Source organism: Dufourea novaeangliae, unplaced genomic scaffold, assembly GCF_001272555.1.
Source record: "Dufourea novaeangliae isolate 0120121106 unplaced genomic scaffold, ASM127255v1 scaffold90, whole genome shotgun sequence".
In the NCBI taxonomy this organism is placed as follows: Eukaryota; Metazoa; Arthropoda; class Insecta; order Hymenoptera; family Halictidae; genus Dufourea; species Dufourea novaeangliae.
The window spans coordinates 157,763-175,306 of record NW_015373969.1 but is presented as its reverse complement, the minus strand read 5'-3'; the positions used below and the strand labels follow the sequence as shown (position 1 = coordinate 175,306).

The following is a 17,544-nucleotide window of genomic DNA, read 5'->3' as shown; positions in this document are numbered from 1 at the left end:
CCCTCTGGCACTAGCGCGACGTCTCTCTCCGATCCACGGGCTTTCACCCCGTTTCGGAATCTCTCTCCACCTATCGTTTCCTCTCCTTCCCTAACGCTCGATCCGTGCGCACCCTCTCCTTCTTCTCTCCCTTGTTCCTCTTTATCGTCCGTCCTTCTTCCACGGTGTGTTCACCACCACCAGCAGAACCACCGTGCCGCGCGCTATCGGTCCAACCCTCTTCACCGGTTTTCCCTCTTTCACTCTTGCCCTGTCTCTCTCTCTCTCTCTTCTTCATTCGCGACTTCAATGACCTCTCTGCTTTTCTACGCATCGGTCTTCCTTCGTTTCGCGCGACGACCTCGCTCACCGTGTCCCTCCCTCGTCCCTTTCTGTTTTTCTCGATTACACTAGGGCTGCATCCTCGTTGCACGGTGTTCAGCAGTGCCACGCAGCTATCAGCCGCGCCGCCCCCGACGCGCGAGTGGCGTCGTAGTCGTCGTCGTAGCCGCTGTCGTCGTCGTCGCCGTCGTCGATCCCTCCCCAGACTCCGGGTCCTTGAATTTCTAGACCAAAGTGCCTCGGCCGACGTGGCGCGGCGGGTGCACAGCCCACCCCTGCCACCGCCACCACCACCGCCGCCGCCGGATGGAATCTCAAAGGTGAAAACTGCGCGCTGCAAAATCCGTCCTCCGACCCCCCACCCGTCCGCCCTTCGCGCCCTTCGCCGCTCGTGTCACCCGTCCCCCCGCGACTCTTTGCCATCGTCACTACTACCCCTGTCTACTACCACCGACCGCTTCGACGAGCCACGCAGAATCCCAGGGGCTCTCACGCGTACCGCGATTATCCGACCTCATCGAGACACCGTCGAAACACGGGGGTTGGGGTGGTGGTGGTGCCGGCGAAAATAATTGTCCCACCGCCACCACCTGCCTCTCTATTTGCCGCCGTTTCTTTCGGGCCCTGTCGAATTTTCCGCGCGGCAACTTTCCCGCCCATTTCAAAAGAGGATTTCACGGTCCCACCTCTCCCTCGTGAAGCTTCCCGAATACGCCCGGTAATCATCACGCGGCCGGAGTGTTTGCAACACGCTTCGAAACAAAATTACTCTCCGTTGATTGCTTTGATCGCTTCGTCTCTCTCGTCGACCCACGGACGCAAAGACAGCAACTCCCTACCGCCCATGGTAGGCTTTTCTAATCCGTGGATAAGCACAAGCCACGATACCACGAGGTGGAGAGTATCGTTCGGTGGAATTTCGGGCAGAAGGAGGGGTGTTTCGTAACGGACGCATAGGTATCCGTGAATTCTCGCGAATAGACCCTCGACCCGAACCCACTCGAGCCGGTTCCTCCTCTAAGTCGTCTCATTGTGTGTAATGGGCTTTGCAGCGCGCCTGCCTAATTCGAGCACCCTCGAGAAGCACTTCGGATATATATCCAAGAACGCGGACGCTGAGACGCGCGCCGAATTCGCCAAGTAAGATCCCCCAAGTTTCTCTCGGCACCTCGGCTTCGATAAACTTCCGGAATGGTAAAGCTTCCAGATTGACCCCTTCCCCACGTTATATTCCGAAGCGTCGAGGGGATTTACTTGAGAACGGAATCCTTCCGGGAAGGAAACGATCGGTTGCTATTCGGTCTGCTTCCACGACGGGAACGGTGCCGATAATTACCAGGCATCGATGATCCATCATCGGGGAGAACGATGATTCGCGCGACGTCCCGCGTTCCAACCAGGAAAGAGAAAGTGCAGTGTTAGACGTCGTTGGTCCCGGAGATGTGACCGCGGAGCATCGTGCATGCGACGCATAGGTATAGGTATGCGATATGGCATTTGATCCGACACGTGTCACGTGACGGGTGTTACCTCGCGCAGCAGGCTCGGCTTCGAGGAATTTCTCGAGGCGCAGAGCGATCGAACGCTCCGCGTCGGAAATCGAAGGAAGAGAAACAGAGAGTCGATCGTTGGTTTCGCGACAAATTGACATCGTAAAGCCTTATTTCCACTTGCAACTAGGCAGCCACGCGGGATGCGAAATAACGCGACACCAAAAGTTCTCACAATCGGTGTCATAGTATTTACAAGATTTTCTAATTCTCCAACGATGTGTCTACAGATCTATACTGCTATGTTTATAGAAATTAAAATTAGTTATCCAACTGTTTCCTTTCTGTTTCCGGAGGTACTTCGATAGATGATTCATATCGATGGATGGTTTATGTTCCCTTGAATGAAATATGGTGCATAAGGCCTAAATCGCGATTACGCAACTTCCGGGGCATCAAGGGCGAGGACTTTTCCGGGACGTTGTACAGATGCGAGGAAATCGACGAGGCGTGTCAACGAGCGACTGGCCAGATCGCGGCGGTTCATCGACTGACACTGAGGCCCGAGGACGGAAGAAGATTACCGGTATCGGCGAGCAAAGGGACGCGGAGTCGTCGGGTCAGCGTCGAATTACTATTCTCGAGGGTGTTTGCTGCGACGCGGAAACCGAGCGAACGACGGCTTCTCGTATCGTCGTAGAAACGACGACGACGATACCGTCTGTCGACCGATGTTTCTTCTCCCGATGTTCCTTACCCTCGTGCTCCTACGATCCCTTTCCTCCGTTCCACGCACTCTCGCGCGGCGAGTACGTAGGAGCGGGCGGACGAGCACGTGTGAGTAACCGGTGTACGACGCGGTCCCGTGAGACGTACCAAATTTAAATTTCAAATTTGGAGCGTGTCGCTGGGTGTGACGGTATGCATAGCGTTGCCTGCCGGCCCTAACTCACTCCACCGATCCCTTTCTATCCCCGTCTTTCTTCTCTTCCAAGTTCTATGTGCGTTCCTCCCTCTTGCTCTCTCTCTCTCTCTCTCTCTCTCTCTCTCTCGCGCGCGCCATATATCCGTCCATCTCCCGCAAGTTGTTCCCCTTCTCCATTTATCTGTCTACCTATCTTCCTTCCTGGCTCTCCTGCCCCGGGATCAGGAAGAAAAGAGCGAGCGATCGAACAAGCCCTCGCCCTCGATCCTCGATTTTTCATATTATTCAAATGAGCGGAGCTCTCGCGTAACAGGGCATATCGATATGCACGCGGAGGGTTGAGGAGAGACAAAAATCGGAAAGTCTTGGGGCCTCCACCCGGTAGAAAATCATCCCGCCCAGGAGCAATATCTCCGAATTGTTCCGCCGTGAGAAGAAGCGAGTCGGGTGGATCTCGTTGGATGCGGAGCAAGATCGATGCTCGCTGGTACGGGTCCTCCGGCGGTGGCTTATCCTATACAAAAAAACCGAGTTCGATTTCCAATTATTCTTGCGCAAGAGCCCAGGACTTGGCTTTCTCTCGGGGCCCGTCGATTCAGTAGTCTCCATCGTCGTCTTGATACCGGTCCCCGAGCACAATACGTCTCCTCTAATCGGAGACGATCGCGCGCGCGCGCGCGCGTACCACCGTCGAACGGGCCGAAAGAAACGAGAATGCTCGGTTCGACGATAAATCAATGGCCGAGGTCGCCGAAGGAGATGGATGAGTGACGTAACGAGCCTGTTCTTACCGTGCGCTTGTAAGAGAGGTCAGCTCTCGCGCGTATACATACATATTATACATATATACCTGTATCCCGAGCGACACGATTGAATTGTGCGCGACCGAAATGGCGGTGGGGGGGAACCTGTTGCCCTGTTGCCCGAACCGAGAGACGAGCCGGCTACTCGAAGGCGATTAAGATTACGATTTCGCCTTCTGCACGGCGAACGCGCACGCACACACACCTGCGAGTCTCTGCCTCGAGAATCGAGTCGATCCTTCTCGATATAATATCGTTTCTGTCCTCCTGCATGGCATTCACCGTGAACGAGTCACAACCGGAAAGCCGATTTACCTGGACGTGATTTTTGTAAATGTCACACGATTTACGGTGTTTCGGTGTTTCGATGTTCAAGGGAACCGTAACGATCAGTCGAATGATTCTCCCTCTCGTGCGGTTCAATTCTGGTGGATCGGCGCCCAATAATCCTTCGGCCGAGATTTCGCCGTTGAGGGGGGAATCCATTCGATAGGCCGGGAGGACTTGGATCGAACTCGCCGGAAATAGGTTATAGCTGATCTTATCTCGCCGCGAAATTTACGTTTCGCATATAAGTCGAGCAAACCCGTCGTCGTCCCCGATTCGGATCTTATCTCTCTCTCCCTCCCCAGTCCGTAAAGACGAACTCGTCGAAATACTCGCGGGTTTGCGTGCTTCCAGGCCGTTCGAACTCTATCGGGGGGCCCCTGACTGACTCGTCTGCTGGCCTCGTCGCGTAAATCCTGGGACGATTCAATCTCTTAAAGCGGTAACGCGGATGTTCGAACGAAAACACACCCTCTGATTTCCCTGATTCGATTGAACGATCGTGCGCACGAGGTCCAACGTAGGACCACATTTTCTATATTGTATTCCAGACAGAAGACTGTTTGATCGTGCTGGTCTCGAAGATGGCACGAGAGTTGATCGGTAGATCGACGAGGAGCAAGACGAAACGCGTGAAGAAACGGAATACGTGTACGGAGGAAAGAAAGGGAAGAGAACAACGAACAACGACGGTCGGTGAGAGGAGACCACCTACGATCGCGAAGTGCGCGGCCAGTGAGAGAATATCCAACGGTGTACGTTTCTCGACTTTATTTCGGCTCTAAAAATGCCGAGACGAGGATCGTCCTGACACGAGTGTGTCGCGGCGCCGCTCGCTCGTCTTTTTCCCCGACTTCAACTCTCTCCTCGAGCTCTCCTCTCGCGAAACGTCGAAGGCTCTTTTCCCCTTTGCCACGGAGTGCGCGACGCCTCCGTGCCTTTGGCTTAACGGCCTTCCAATTTGTCAGGATCTCTCCCCCTTCCCGCTCTTGCCGTTTCTTTCTCTTTCTTTCCGTCGTCTGCCCCCACCTCGTCTTTTCTTTCTTTCTTTGCCACCCTTTCGCTCCTTTCTTCCCGCGCGCGCGACCCCCCGCCCCGTACCCTCGCGCCGTTTGGTCTTCTCTTTCCGCTTCTCTTCTTCCTTCTGGCCGGGGTAGAGGCTCTCTTGTTCTCTCGCTCTCCTCTTCGCCGACGTATCCTATCGCACCTCGAACCACTCGTTCGCCAGGGTGTCGTTGACCTATCGGACCGCGCTTCGACCGCGACCGACCGATCGTTTCGTGCACTCCGCCGAATTCGTGCATCGACGAATATATCGAGGCGGCGAACCGGTGGGGACCCGATAGAGATCCGGGTTTGGGGTCTTAATTGTTGTCATCATCGTCGTTGTCGGCTCTCGTCTACGAACCGGAGCAGCGGGAAGGGTAAGCGCAGCGAACATGCCCGGGTGCCAATGGCCCACGCTGCTGGTCGACCAGTTGTCGTCGACTCTTCGCTCCTAATGACGGCTGTCGAGATCATTTTAATTACGCTCGCGATCAAAGATCCCCGGGATACCCTGGCTATCGGCTCGCATCTCGAATGCCAGTCCTGCTCTCCGTTCGTACCCGCGAAAGCATCCCTTGGATATCGATCGGAGATAATTGTGTTCGATCGCCCGTCGTTCGAGTGCCCGCTGGAAAAAAGCACACTTCCTGGGAATTTCGCCGGGGTGTGAGGAAGGGAAGAGAACCGTGGGAGGAATCGCTCGAATCACCCCGTGGTCCGATCGAAAGCGAAGAAAACGCGAGAACGATGGGCGGCGAGGGGAGGAGCGACGGCGACGGCGGCTCCGATGGACGAGGAAAAAATATGAGGTGCTCGGAAACTTAACCCCAGTCTCCGTTCTCTGCGGGATCCCGTGGGCACCGTGGCACGATCTTTGGGTCCAACTGGGCGGCACGGGGAGCCTGAGGGAACAGCCGGAACAGAGAGGGAGAAGGGGGTGGAAGAAGGTTCTGAACGCCGGGCTCGGCCCACGCCACACGATGGGGCCAGCACACCAGCCATCGCTGGAATTACCATTTACATAGCGTTATTATGTTTGTGCATAATGTATGTACACATGTTAAATCAATTATTTAAACAATATGGGTCCCAACGGTGAGGCACGATGGAAGGGTGGGCAGGGGCGGCCCGGCGCGGGTGAACGGAGGAGAGATACAGGCGAATGAGAGGAGGAAAAAAAAGAGTCTGGATACTGCGTGTCCACGAGATGTTAGATTACCTGGTTTGCCTCATTCTCTCCTTCTCCCTCGGCCCTTTCCTCTTCTTCGTCGCCCTCGCCCCTTTCTCCCCCACCCAACAACCACCGAGTCTCTCTCTCCTCTCCTCTACTCTCCTCTTTCCATCTCTCGCCGGTGTTCTCGCGAGGCTCTTTGCATATGGATCTTGAATTTCAATTGTGCTTTTCAAGTGCAGCTCCCTCTCCCTTTTGTTTCCCTCGTCCGTCTCGGTCGAACTGCCTTCACCCTCACCTTTATTCCACTGCTCCCCGTCCCCGCTACTCTTTTCCCTTTCAATCTCCATTCCTCCACGCGACAGAGACGCACGAGCGACAGACAACGCGATGAGCAGTACGAAACGCGAGTACGAAAGCACCCGGCCAAAGAATAAAGAGAGCGTAGAAGCGAGCAGAACGGCGGAGGATGCAGAGGGGGAGAGACAGAGTGCAGGGGTGTTCGGTTTCAAGCCAACTATGTTACAGTATCCTGCTTGAATAGCGTTTAGTCAGCGACTACGAAATAGACTTCGCGGGCACACGGCTACTGGACGATCCTCTCTTCTCTGTGTTACACACGTTTACGTTTGATCGCCCGCGATTTTTCGAGTGTACGCGTGACCCGGTGAAATTCCGCCGCTGTAGCTGCAAAACAACGACGCGATCGGGCTGGATCCAAGCCAAATCATCGAAACGTTTATTTGTTTCCGTGCACGGGACCATGATCTATACGTTCCGCAGCCCTGGGTCGAATAAATAAAAACTGTTTCGTGAGTCGCGCGCGCGCGCCTCCTCGTAAATTCGCCTGGGCGGCGTTTAACACGACTATCCAGGGACGATGCTCGGCTTGACTTTTAATTTATCCCACGCCACCCTCCGCCTCTAGAAAACATCATCGTAGTCGTCGTCGTCGTCGTCGTCCTCGACGCTTTTCTGGGCGTTCGCGAGGCCCGCGTCACTGTTCCCCGCATTAGCATCTAAATCACCTGGCGCGCGAGACTCTCGGAAAAGAATCGGCCGCGACGAAACAACGGCAATCAAATTCATTACCTTAAACAGGCCCGTTTCAAAGGGGAACCGGTGGAACTAGCGCGCGTCCACCTAAAACTCGACACACCCGTCGTCGTTGCACGAAAAAAAAGAGGCTTCCGATCCCCTCTTTTCGAGCAATTTGCCAACGTCTACCTGGACCGCCGAGACAGGCGACGTCTCGTCGCCCCGAAAATAACCGATCGTTTTGTTTACGTTCCTTTTGTCTTTCCTCGAACGTTTTTTCACGGTCCCTCATCATCGATCCCCGTGCATTAGCATGGAAATTAGCGCGTGGTTCGACCACAATAATCAAATTAATCGGACCGAACACAACCGATCGGCCGTTATCAACTCGCCGGTTCACGAGACAAAAGCGCCCGGATCATCCGGCCTCCGTCGCGTCCTTCCCTCCCTCCTCTCTCTGTTCACCCATTTTTTCCCCACCCCCACGCCGTATTCGATCCGTGTCTTCCCAACTCGTCAACCGACTATAAATTCCTCGTTATACCCCCGGTCGCTTTTTAACCGCTTTTTTTCCCCCTCCCATCCAGCCGGCGGGGTATACATCGATTCGTCGAAGCGATCTCGCTGGAAATCGCTGGAAAATTGATAGACCGGCGTGTCGGTCCGGCGGCACGAAACCTTTATTGGAAATTTATGCGGATCAGTAATTCTACCAGCGCACAGAACGGCGATACTGTTAGGTATTCGAGGATCGTTACCGGTTCGCCGATATCGTTCCACGGATTATACGGGACACGGGCTGCACGAGTTAATTAATAAAATGAGGCGGGATGGCGGATAGAGAAAAAGCTATTCCGAGTGGTCGCGATCGTTCGACCAACGAACGAGGCTTGCACGGATCGCGGCTGCGATTCCGCTTAAAGACGTTTTCCTGCCAACCGGTGTACGCGCGTCCGTGTATGTGCGGCTCGCGCGTGTGTACCCGTTTTCTCGAGTCCATTTGTCGGCCACCTGTCCGATCGGCAATTTATGCCGCTCGGTAATTTCACATACCAAGAATATTAGACATCGACACGTTCCCACCGCTACCAGGCAGCGCGACTCGATCGCCACACGCGGCTGCAACGTGCTCGATCTTTGGTCCTGCTGGAGAAACCACGTTGCTTGCCTACCTGGCTACGTGCAACGTCGAGGGAAGAGAACCAATACTGTCTTACGCGCAACACGACCATATCACTCGCGCGCACAGAAATCCGTGAGCTTGTACATGTGTGTGTGTGTGTGTGTGTGTGTTCTACACCAGCTTTCTCTCTCTCTCTCTCTCTCTCTTCGGTTCGATATACTATACACGCCATGCACCCCGCGCGACCGCGATTTATCTCGACCGGTTAATGCGTTCCAGGAATCTATTACTGGCCTTCCAATATTATAATTATTTTATTAGCGGGTCACTCTTTATTCCCCTTTTTACGACCGCCCAGAGTGATTACGTTTATTTTTCCCCTACCCTCCGGATACTATCCTTCTCTTCTCCTTTTTGTCTCTCGTGCTTCCGCGCGGTCCCGACAAGATTCAAAACCGTTCTGTACCAGCCCCCGCGGAGGACATCGAAGGAATCGGAGCAATCAACGACCTCGGTATGCACCGAGTATACATATATCCCTCGAGGACAACGCGCGTTTTGTCCGCTCGAGGTGATCGTCACCGGGGCCGGTCGGACAGCTCATCGTCCACGACTTTATTTTATCGCGAGTGGTATTAACCGTGTACCCGAGGTTCGCCGAATTTCTGACTCACTGACCGTATCCGGAGAGGGGAGGGGGGGGGGATATAACGGTCGGATAAATAATTTCCTGAAATCATCGCTAAAGCACCTGGGAACCAAGTTTCCGGCGAACGATCTTTCAAGGACGTCGATTCGTCGTCGACGACGACGACGGGGCGAGAAGGGCTTCTCGATTTCTTCGAGGAGTCGTCGTTAATCATCGCGACGAGGGCGACGAAAGCCGGAGAGTTCATTAGCAAAACCTTCCAAGGAAATATTTGCGGGTTCGGTCTGCTTTCTCCTTTCTCGCTTTGTCTCTACCTCCCTGGTCCCCCTTCTAGCACCGTGTTCGTAGGAATCTCTTAATTTCGACGGACGACGGGGCGGGGTATATTCCCGCGCGTGTTGTTAAGCTCGAGATTTTACGACACGATCCGAAATAACGAGAAACCTGAGTCATCCGCGCGCGCATAACTTATCTCGCTTTCGTTTCACGTTCGAGTTACCATTCAGGGTTCCATTTGTGTGACCCCAACGCGCGCGCGCGAGCGCGCGCCTGGAAGAAAAGTCACGATCGTAATCCCGCGGAGGGACCACGTCGTCGCGCCCTAGATATCTCGTCCAAATTGCGCGACTCCCGCCTTAATTCAATCGCTTTTCTTTTTTCTTTCCTTTCGACGGTGGCCTAGACGACACGGTTGAATTAAAAATAATTAACACGGACAGAACGCGAGCGGACAAGATGAATCGGAGGGTCGAGGGCGCCCCGTTACTGCTGTTACGATCTCACGAGGATTACGAACATTTGCAATTTGCTATTCGCGAATCACTGCGCAGAGGGTTGCGAGGCGGTAGAGGAAGAAGAGTAGGAGGAGACGGAGGAGGAGGAGCGGAGATCGCTCGTTGGCCCTGTTCGCCCGGGTATTATCATAATTGAAAAATATAATCCGCACGATGCTATCGTTCACCGCGTATTATACGTATGCATGAATTCTCGCTTCTATTACCGCCGACCGGTGTGCACTTCAGCACGTTGCTTTTTCCGATCGAGCTTTATATATGCATACACGTACACAGGACCGTTTAAAAACTTCGTGTCGAATAGCAAGCCAGGAAAAGGTTAAAAAATTCGCGACAGAAGCTGAATAGGAAATGTCGTGGAAATTCGCGATGTGACGCACGTTGCATTGTAGGCGTTTCCCAGGCGACTTGTCCACCGTGTATCCGAGATGGGCAAATTCGTTATCTGGATAAACAATCTCGAATAACGAATAAAAGATAAAAAAAAATGACCTTGCCATTTCTAACCGATTAACGTGTCAGTTTCAATGCTTCTATTGGAATAATATTTTTTCATGAACGAGTACACTTGTCCGACGATTATTTAGCATTATTAACTGTTTCTAAAGGTCAGGAAGACGATCTTAGATATGGCCGTTTCCCAACGTATTATGCGAATAAAATTCTGCCCAACTCTGTCCTGTGTACCCGTAAACGTAGAACCGCCTGCATCCTAAACGCGGATCCATTATACCGCCTTAGAAATACATCGAGCTGCGCGTGCACCTGCGCTCGACACGAGCACGATATCAAAACTCGTTCCGGAGGCGCTCGGCAGACCTTCGGGTGTACCAGATCTGGACATTCCATTTATTCCGTACCTTGTACAGGCTTATTAGGTTTTCCGTGCTGCTAACTCTAATGTCTTATTTCCTGGGAAACTCGCGAATTTTTCCCCGCTCGGTACGGTAACGGCACACGGTTTGTTTGTTCTTTGTATCGGGGAGGCATTGTCGGCGTACACGGTTCCGAGGAATCATTAGACTCCGGGTAGGAGCGGTTACCGCAATCACGCGCGCGATTCAGTCGTTCATCAAGTTTTTAATCGGAGGCTGCGCGCGCGCGCGCACACACACACGGTTCTGTTTATAGTCGGCCGGCACCTCGAAAAATAAGGAAGCTTCTCTCGCGAAGGATTCCAGCGAGCTCTCCGCGAGTGATGCGAATGCGAACGCGAACGAAAAGGAAAAGTAACGGTAGTTGGCTGGTCGTAAAAGCCACCAGCAGAGCTAATAGACCTCTATCCTGGCTACGAAACGGGATGAGAGACCGAAAGAGAGAGACGAAGAGAGGAACGACAGGCGATGGAGTAGGAGGAGAGGCAAGAAGCGAAAGAAAGGAACGCTTTATCTCGGAAAAGGGAAAATTTAGGGGTCCCTTTTACCACTTCTCTCTCTTTTTCTCTCTCTCTCTCTCTCTCTCTCTCTCTCTCTCGTCTCCTGCCTATATTCCTCGTCTACAGCAGTCTGCCATATTATCACCGGCCTCGAACTACCTGTATTATTAATGGGGGCCTCCGGGTACAATGGGACGAAAAACAGCCTTGGGTTATCTCGCCTCGTAAAATTCTATTGGCTGTGACGTATACCGGGAAACACACTGGCTCTCTCTCTCTCTCTCTCTCTCTCTCTCTCTCTCTCTCTCTCTCTCTCTCTCTCGGTTTCTTCCACTACTTTCTTATCTGTGTCCTCTCCCTCTTCCCCTACGTTTCTCCGCTCTCGCAGCGTCCCTGCGGTATCCGAATTTTTCGCGGTCTTCGAAACCGTTCATCGCACGGTTTTCGGGTAACCTCGTATATGCCGAAATTACAAGGGGATCTCGTTATCCCAAGGACAACACGGTCGCACCAACGTGTTCGGAATCCGCTTGAACCGTCCTGGGGCACCTTTCGGGGCACGATGAACGTTACCGTTGAACGACGCGACACGTTCTCGAGCGAAAGAGAGGGAGAGTAGTCCGATCTTATCAGCGCGAGCATCGCGAAAACGATAATTCCCTGGATTCGGGGAACGGTGACTCGTCGGCGGAAAGGGGATCGATGCGACGATCGCTCGTCGATAAGAGAGTTATCGAAGAATCGGGGTCGGCTTACGGAAAAACGAAGAAAGAGGACAGAAAGACGTAGGAGAGCACGGGAGGCAAATACTGTACGGGTTCTTCTGCTCGTTGAGAATTTTCTTTCAGAGTAGACGAGCAACAGCAGCAACCGAGACGACGAGACGCACGGTCGCGGTGTGTGTTCATTTATTGCGAACGAAAGAGTCGTGGGAGAGGCAGAGGCCGATAGAGAGACACGGCCGCAGCTAGAGAAAGAGATCCTTTCTCCTTCTGGTTGTCGCGCTCGCGCGCGGATGCGGTTGCCGGATGACGGAGGGAAGTCACAAATTTTTTCATTAATATGCAGCGAGACACCCTCCTAACTCCCTTGCTCGGGAAAGGTAATGTAGTAGCAAGGGTAAAAAGGGAGAAAATGCAGTCTGGCAACGCTCGCGCGCGCCCGCGTGTCTGCCGGTCTCCTCTCCACGCGCGCGCGTGTGTGCGTGTGTGAGTTCACGTCCATGAGACCGGGGCTCACGACGTGGGTGTAAGAGAGAAATAATGGTCTGCTAGGAAATGTAACCAGCCGACGCTCACGCCCTCGTCGCGACGCCTCGAGAGACTTTACGGGCGGGCGCGGAAGGGATCGAAGAAAAGCGGCCGAGAGAGACAAAACTGGATAAAAAGGGTACGGAGGGGACGGGAAACGGGAACGGAAAACGGGGTGCGAACCGGCAAAGAATACCCCACCGTGAAATGTTGTACCGATATCTGCTCGGGATATACATATACATGTATGTCGCGAGCAGCGTTCAGGGAACGTTTCTCGCCCCGTCCGTATTATTTCCCACCGAATCGAGGTGTCCGTTACCCGTGAAATATTCTCCTCCTTGGGGCTTCTATGTAAATTAAATTCCTCGCGAATTCGACTACCTGGAGAATACGGCGGTGGCGCGAGTAGGGTGGGTGTACGCGGTAAATGATATTAAAAACTCTACCGTTCGCCGTTGCAAGGCCCCGTTGTTTCATGTATACCGTACGAAACCGTGAATCCACGATCGATCTCGTCTCAGTTGGGGAAAATCGACGGCGGATCATCCACCATCGCAGATTCGGGGCGTAGAGGCCAAGGAAAGTTAGCCGCGAGCAAGATCGCGCGAATTCTGGCGGTTAGGTGGTAGAGCCCCTCGAGAAAGCGAGAAACACGTAATACGGGCTTCTCTCCTCCTCGATCCTCGTCGTTGGCTCGTGTACTTGGAGCCCCGCTATTCGAGAGGCGTTTTACTCGTCGGCATACCTAACCTCTCTATATATCTCTATACCCGTCTCCTCCTTTCCTTATCCAGCCCGAGTCCGTGCCGCGGAGCCACGCCGCCTCACCTCTCACTCACCCTCTTTCTCTCTCTCTCTCTCCGTTTCTCTTGCTCGAGATTTTTCTCGGCGATTAAAATTTATGCTCACTCGTGTTCCCGGTGCGTGCATATCGCGTTTCGTCTCGCGCGATGCTCGTTTTGCGCCGGGTTACGCACACGCCCAGTATCGTGTACACGCGCGCGCTCGCGTCTTTTTCTCCGCGTTACATGCCCCGCGCCTAACCGACTGTCTGCCTATTGACTCGCTATAGCCCTCCTACGACAACAAGTATTCACCTGAGAGAATCACGGCGATCGAACGCATCTTCGTTTCGCGACCTTGGACATCGAAGAAGAAACGGAAAACTTGAAATTCGAACTCGAACCGAACTGGAACTGTGCGAAGCAGCCACCGGCATCGCCGGTAGCACGCGATTCGAACGGAGATTTCTATGTAACCAATTGGTCTGACAATAAAGCGTCGAGTAATACGGTGTATATGTATTGGGATATCCCGTTGTTGCGTTGGATCGACGATGACAACCCGAAATGTGTTCCCCGTTTGGGCTTCTCTTTTCGACGTTTCCCAGCGAGCCCAAAGGATCCCATTTGTCCCCGATGCAATCGAGTTGTCGCGGGGACAACGACTCTGATCCAACCGCGCGCAAAGGGACCATCGATGACGACTAATATACCTATTCCCCCATTTTGTCGACTGCACGACTAGCGGGGGCGCGTCTGCGGCGGAAGCTGACGGCTATTGCCCCGAAACCGAATAAGATTGGCATTAAAAGCGAAGCAAGCACGCGGTTATGTCCGTTCCGGCTGGTCGGCCCCAGCCATCGGGCGATCGTTTCCACACGCTGGGGAAATATTGATTTTTAATCGAGCCAGTTATACCGCACCTTTGTGGAACGACCCGGTTTGCCGAGGAGGCGAGAAACGAATATTGCATCACGGCGGCTGAGGCATATCGAAAAAATTTAAATCGACCCCGACGGATGACACGCGAAATGGGAAATATCGCGGTAAGGGGGAGAAGGGGACTCGTCTAAGTTTGAAACTGCGAAACGCGTCGAAAAAGCCTGGGTCACAGAACGGCGAAAAAGTCGATCACTCTATAAAATACAATCAATCCGTTCTGGGATTAAGGTAACTGTACCTCGGGCACCGAAAGGTTGGTACCGCTTCGAAAATTCCTGCGGACGTTTGTGAATAGTCTCTATCGGGCGAAACACGCGGATTGCTCGGGGGATACTCTCTGTTCTTCTCGTTTGTTCCAACGCAAGCCACGTACTCTTCTCTCGATCAATGAGAGAGTACCCTACATTCGTCCGTGCGATCTTTTCCATGCTGAAACGCGCTAGCTTTGGACACGCACACACCTGGGCGTTTGTGGAATCCACCGAACGGGAAAACGGAAAGCGAGCGAGCGAACGGTCGTGTTCACCATTGGTGCACACGCTTGGGTCTCATCGGGCGCCCGTAGGCGCGTACAAAAGGACACGAACTCACGAACGGGCACACGTACGACGACGTTCTCCCGTGAGAAGAGACAGCAGCGGAGCGCACGCAAACACGTCGCAGTGGCGAGCCGTGCGGCAGCAGCAGCAGCAGCAACAGCAGCAGCAGAAGCAGCACGCACCAGACAGGGCCCGTGTGGCTGCTGTTGCTGCTCTCTCCGTCTTGCTTTCTCTTTCCGGCGTTCTTGCTGGCTGGCTGGTCGACCAGCCAGCCGACCGACCGGCTAGCTCTTCGTCGCTCAACCGGCAGGGGGCAAGTTTCAGTCCGTCCTTGTCAGCCTCGATAGGATGCTGCCAGGCTTCGTACGATCGGGGCCCTGGACCCTTTTTTTTTCCTGCGGCGTTGCCGCGTCTCTTACTCACCGTGGCCCCGTAGACTAAGAATAAGCGAGAGAAACGAGGATACAGCCGGCAGGGACGAAAGAAGAGAGAGAAGCGCCCAACCGGGGCCGAGGGGAATGCCAGAGAAGGACGGGATCCGTGGTAAGATGGAAGGAGCGAAGCCGCGGCGACCGGAGAGCTCCGAACGAGTCTTTCTGCCTTTTCGTGGAGGTAATCGAGTTTGCTCGAGAGAGAACTGCCTCTGCGTCTCCCTGCGCACGACCTGCTCCCGAGACTATGCCTTCTTGCCTGCCTGCCTGCCGTTGCTCTTGCTCCAACTCCCGCTCTTACCGATATCTCGCGGTCTCACCGTTCGCTGGACCCCCGACCGCGACGACGCGGTTTCCGTCGATTTCCTCTATTCCGAGATCTTCCTGGTATCACCAGGTCGCCGGATCTGTCACTTGGTACAATGTCGCGAGACACGAAGAGAGAGAGAAATTACAATTGATAGAAGAATCGACGGACGAGCGCGTAGGTATGCTAAAACTCCTAAACACGGTTCCCGACTTCTGGCCCTGAGTCTGCTTGATCGACGTCTCCCGACATACCGACGTAGCCACTGGTCGCTCGAAATTGTATTAGGGGTTCCTCGGGAGTCTCGTTACGGTCCACGGTTAAAGGGAATTCTTGGAAAGGAGAGATTCGAGGATGGAAGCGCAGGGTAATCGAGCTCTAAGCGAGTCCACGTACCGAACGAACCATGGCGGTTCAAATAGTAGCTTGCTCGCCGCCCCAGAAAGTAATCGAGTTTCGGGCAGCGTGTTATTGCGTTCGATCGAACCCTCCGAAGAATCAGCCCTGGTTACGATGGAAAAGGAACCAAATACATACGTACACCACCCGCACCTACTAGTTCGCTCGCATCCAGACCGTCGACAGAAATTGATTTTGCGCATCGAATCGACTCTCCGGCCACGAAGCGGAATTCTTCTTCTCCGGTACGTATTCCCTGGGTCGGTTTTAAATTTTCAAAGTCTACGTCGTAAGAGGCAGAACGCGATCCGAAGGGGGGATCGGTTAGAAAACTGTTGGCTCGACAAATTCGCTTAGCCGCGGAGAGTTTATCGTCGAAGAGGATCGGTGTTTACGAGTCCACCAGCGGATACGGTAATACGAGTAGTCGACCTCTCAGGGATCCGGTCGAAGAATGAAATTCAGAGATATAACGGGAGAAGTCGAGGAGAGTGAGGCATGAGCCGAGATATCCAATAGGCAAGGGTAACGAGAAGCTCGGGTTTCCGTGCAGGTCGAAGGAAACGAAGTTAGCCGTCTCCATTGCGCAGACACGGTCCACTAGGAACGCGTATCCTTGGGAAGTTCCATTAAACGCGTTACGTACAGAGAGGAAACTCCCGGGGGAGTGTACAACCGGTACAGGAACTTGCCGCGAGATTACTCACCGGCCAGGGCATCCGAGCGGGGGAGGCGAGATGGGACAACGCTCTGACGAAAAATCCCGAAAATATCAGGAGTGATCGTAAGCGCGAACCTGTTTCGAGAAACAAAACCTGCCAGGAGAGGAGAGTCCTTTCTTTCAAAAACGGTAACGGGTGTTCGTGATGAGGATCTACGGGGCCGGACGAGAGTCAGCCGCTCGTTTTAGCCGTTCCCGGTGTATACTACTATCGTGCGTCCCGGGATGCGCATCGCGTATCCGAAAAGGCACCGAGTAGACTCCCGCGTCATCTAGAAATCGGCTCACGTAGAGTAAACAGGCCCTGGCTGAGTTTGCCGGTCAATTTCGGGAAGGCGTCCGTATATACCCATACTACTACTAGCTGCTACCCACCTTCTCCTCCACACTCCTTTCCTTTCCAAACGCGCGCGCGTCCAAATGATCCCCTTTTAATGCCGCGGCAACTAACTACCGGCACACCTCGAACGATCCCGCAATTCGGAAGATTGGCCCACATTACGAAATTATCGTTATTCAAACCGGTCGAAAGAGAGGGATGAAGGGGTGCAGAGACCCGGGACCCCTTCATCCTGAACCCCGGGGCGCCAGCCTCTTTTTTCGGCATAAATATGGAAAACGTTCCGGGTAGCGGCTCGGCGAGAGACGATCTCCGGAGGCATCACTCGGCTCAAACCCTAAAGCCCCCCCAACCCCTCTCTTTCCCTGGCTCGAATAAATCTCTCCCGCGGTTATAGACCATGACACATCCGTCGTCCACGCGGTCGGATCGTTAAAAAGCGATCACAGAGGCAACCCGACCGACGAACAAGCTGCTGAATCGTCGATGCTAAAAAATCAGTGTACGTCGCGTCCTTTCCGTACGATACACCGATAGATATACATATATACCTAAGAAATATATACATATTTTACATTCCTTCTATTTCCTCTGTCTCGAAACGATCAGGAACGAGTCAGACAGCTAAACCACCGCCAAGAGAAATTCTCTCCACGGCGAGCTTTCTCGGGACGAGTAAATATTCGACAGAGTACAGATCGAGTTCTCGGCAAATATCGCCGCACTAGGCTACGAGAATACCGATTAAGTCGCGTACGTTCACGGAG

The 17,544-nt window shown here is 53.6% G+C and overlaps 1 protein-coding gene across 1 annotated transcript in view; it reads right to left on the bottom strand.

Moving 5' to 3' along the window:
- LOC107186786 (ephrin type-B receptor 1-B) overlaps positions 1 to 17,544 on the bottom strand; it is a 60,967-nt gene that overhangs the window by 42,221 nt on the left and 1,202 nt on the right. The gene's annotated exons all lie outside the window — the stretch shown is intronic.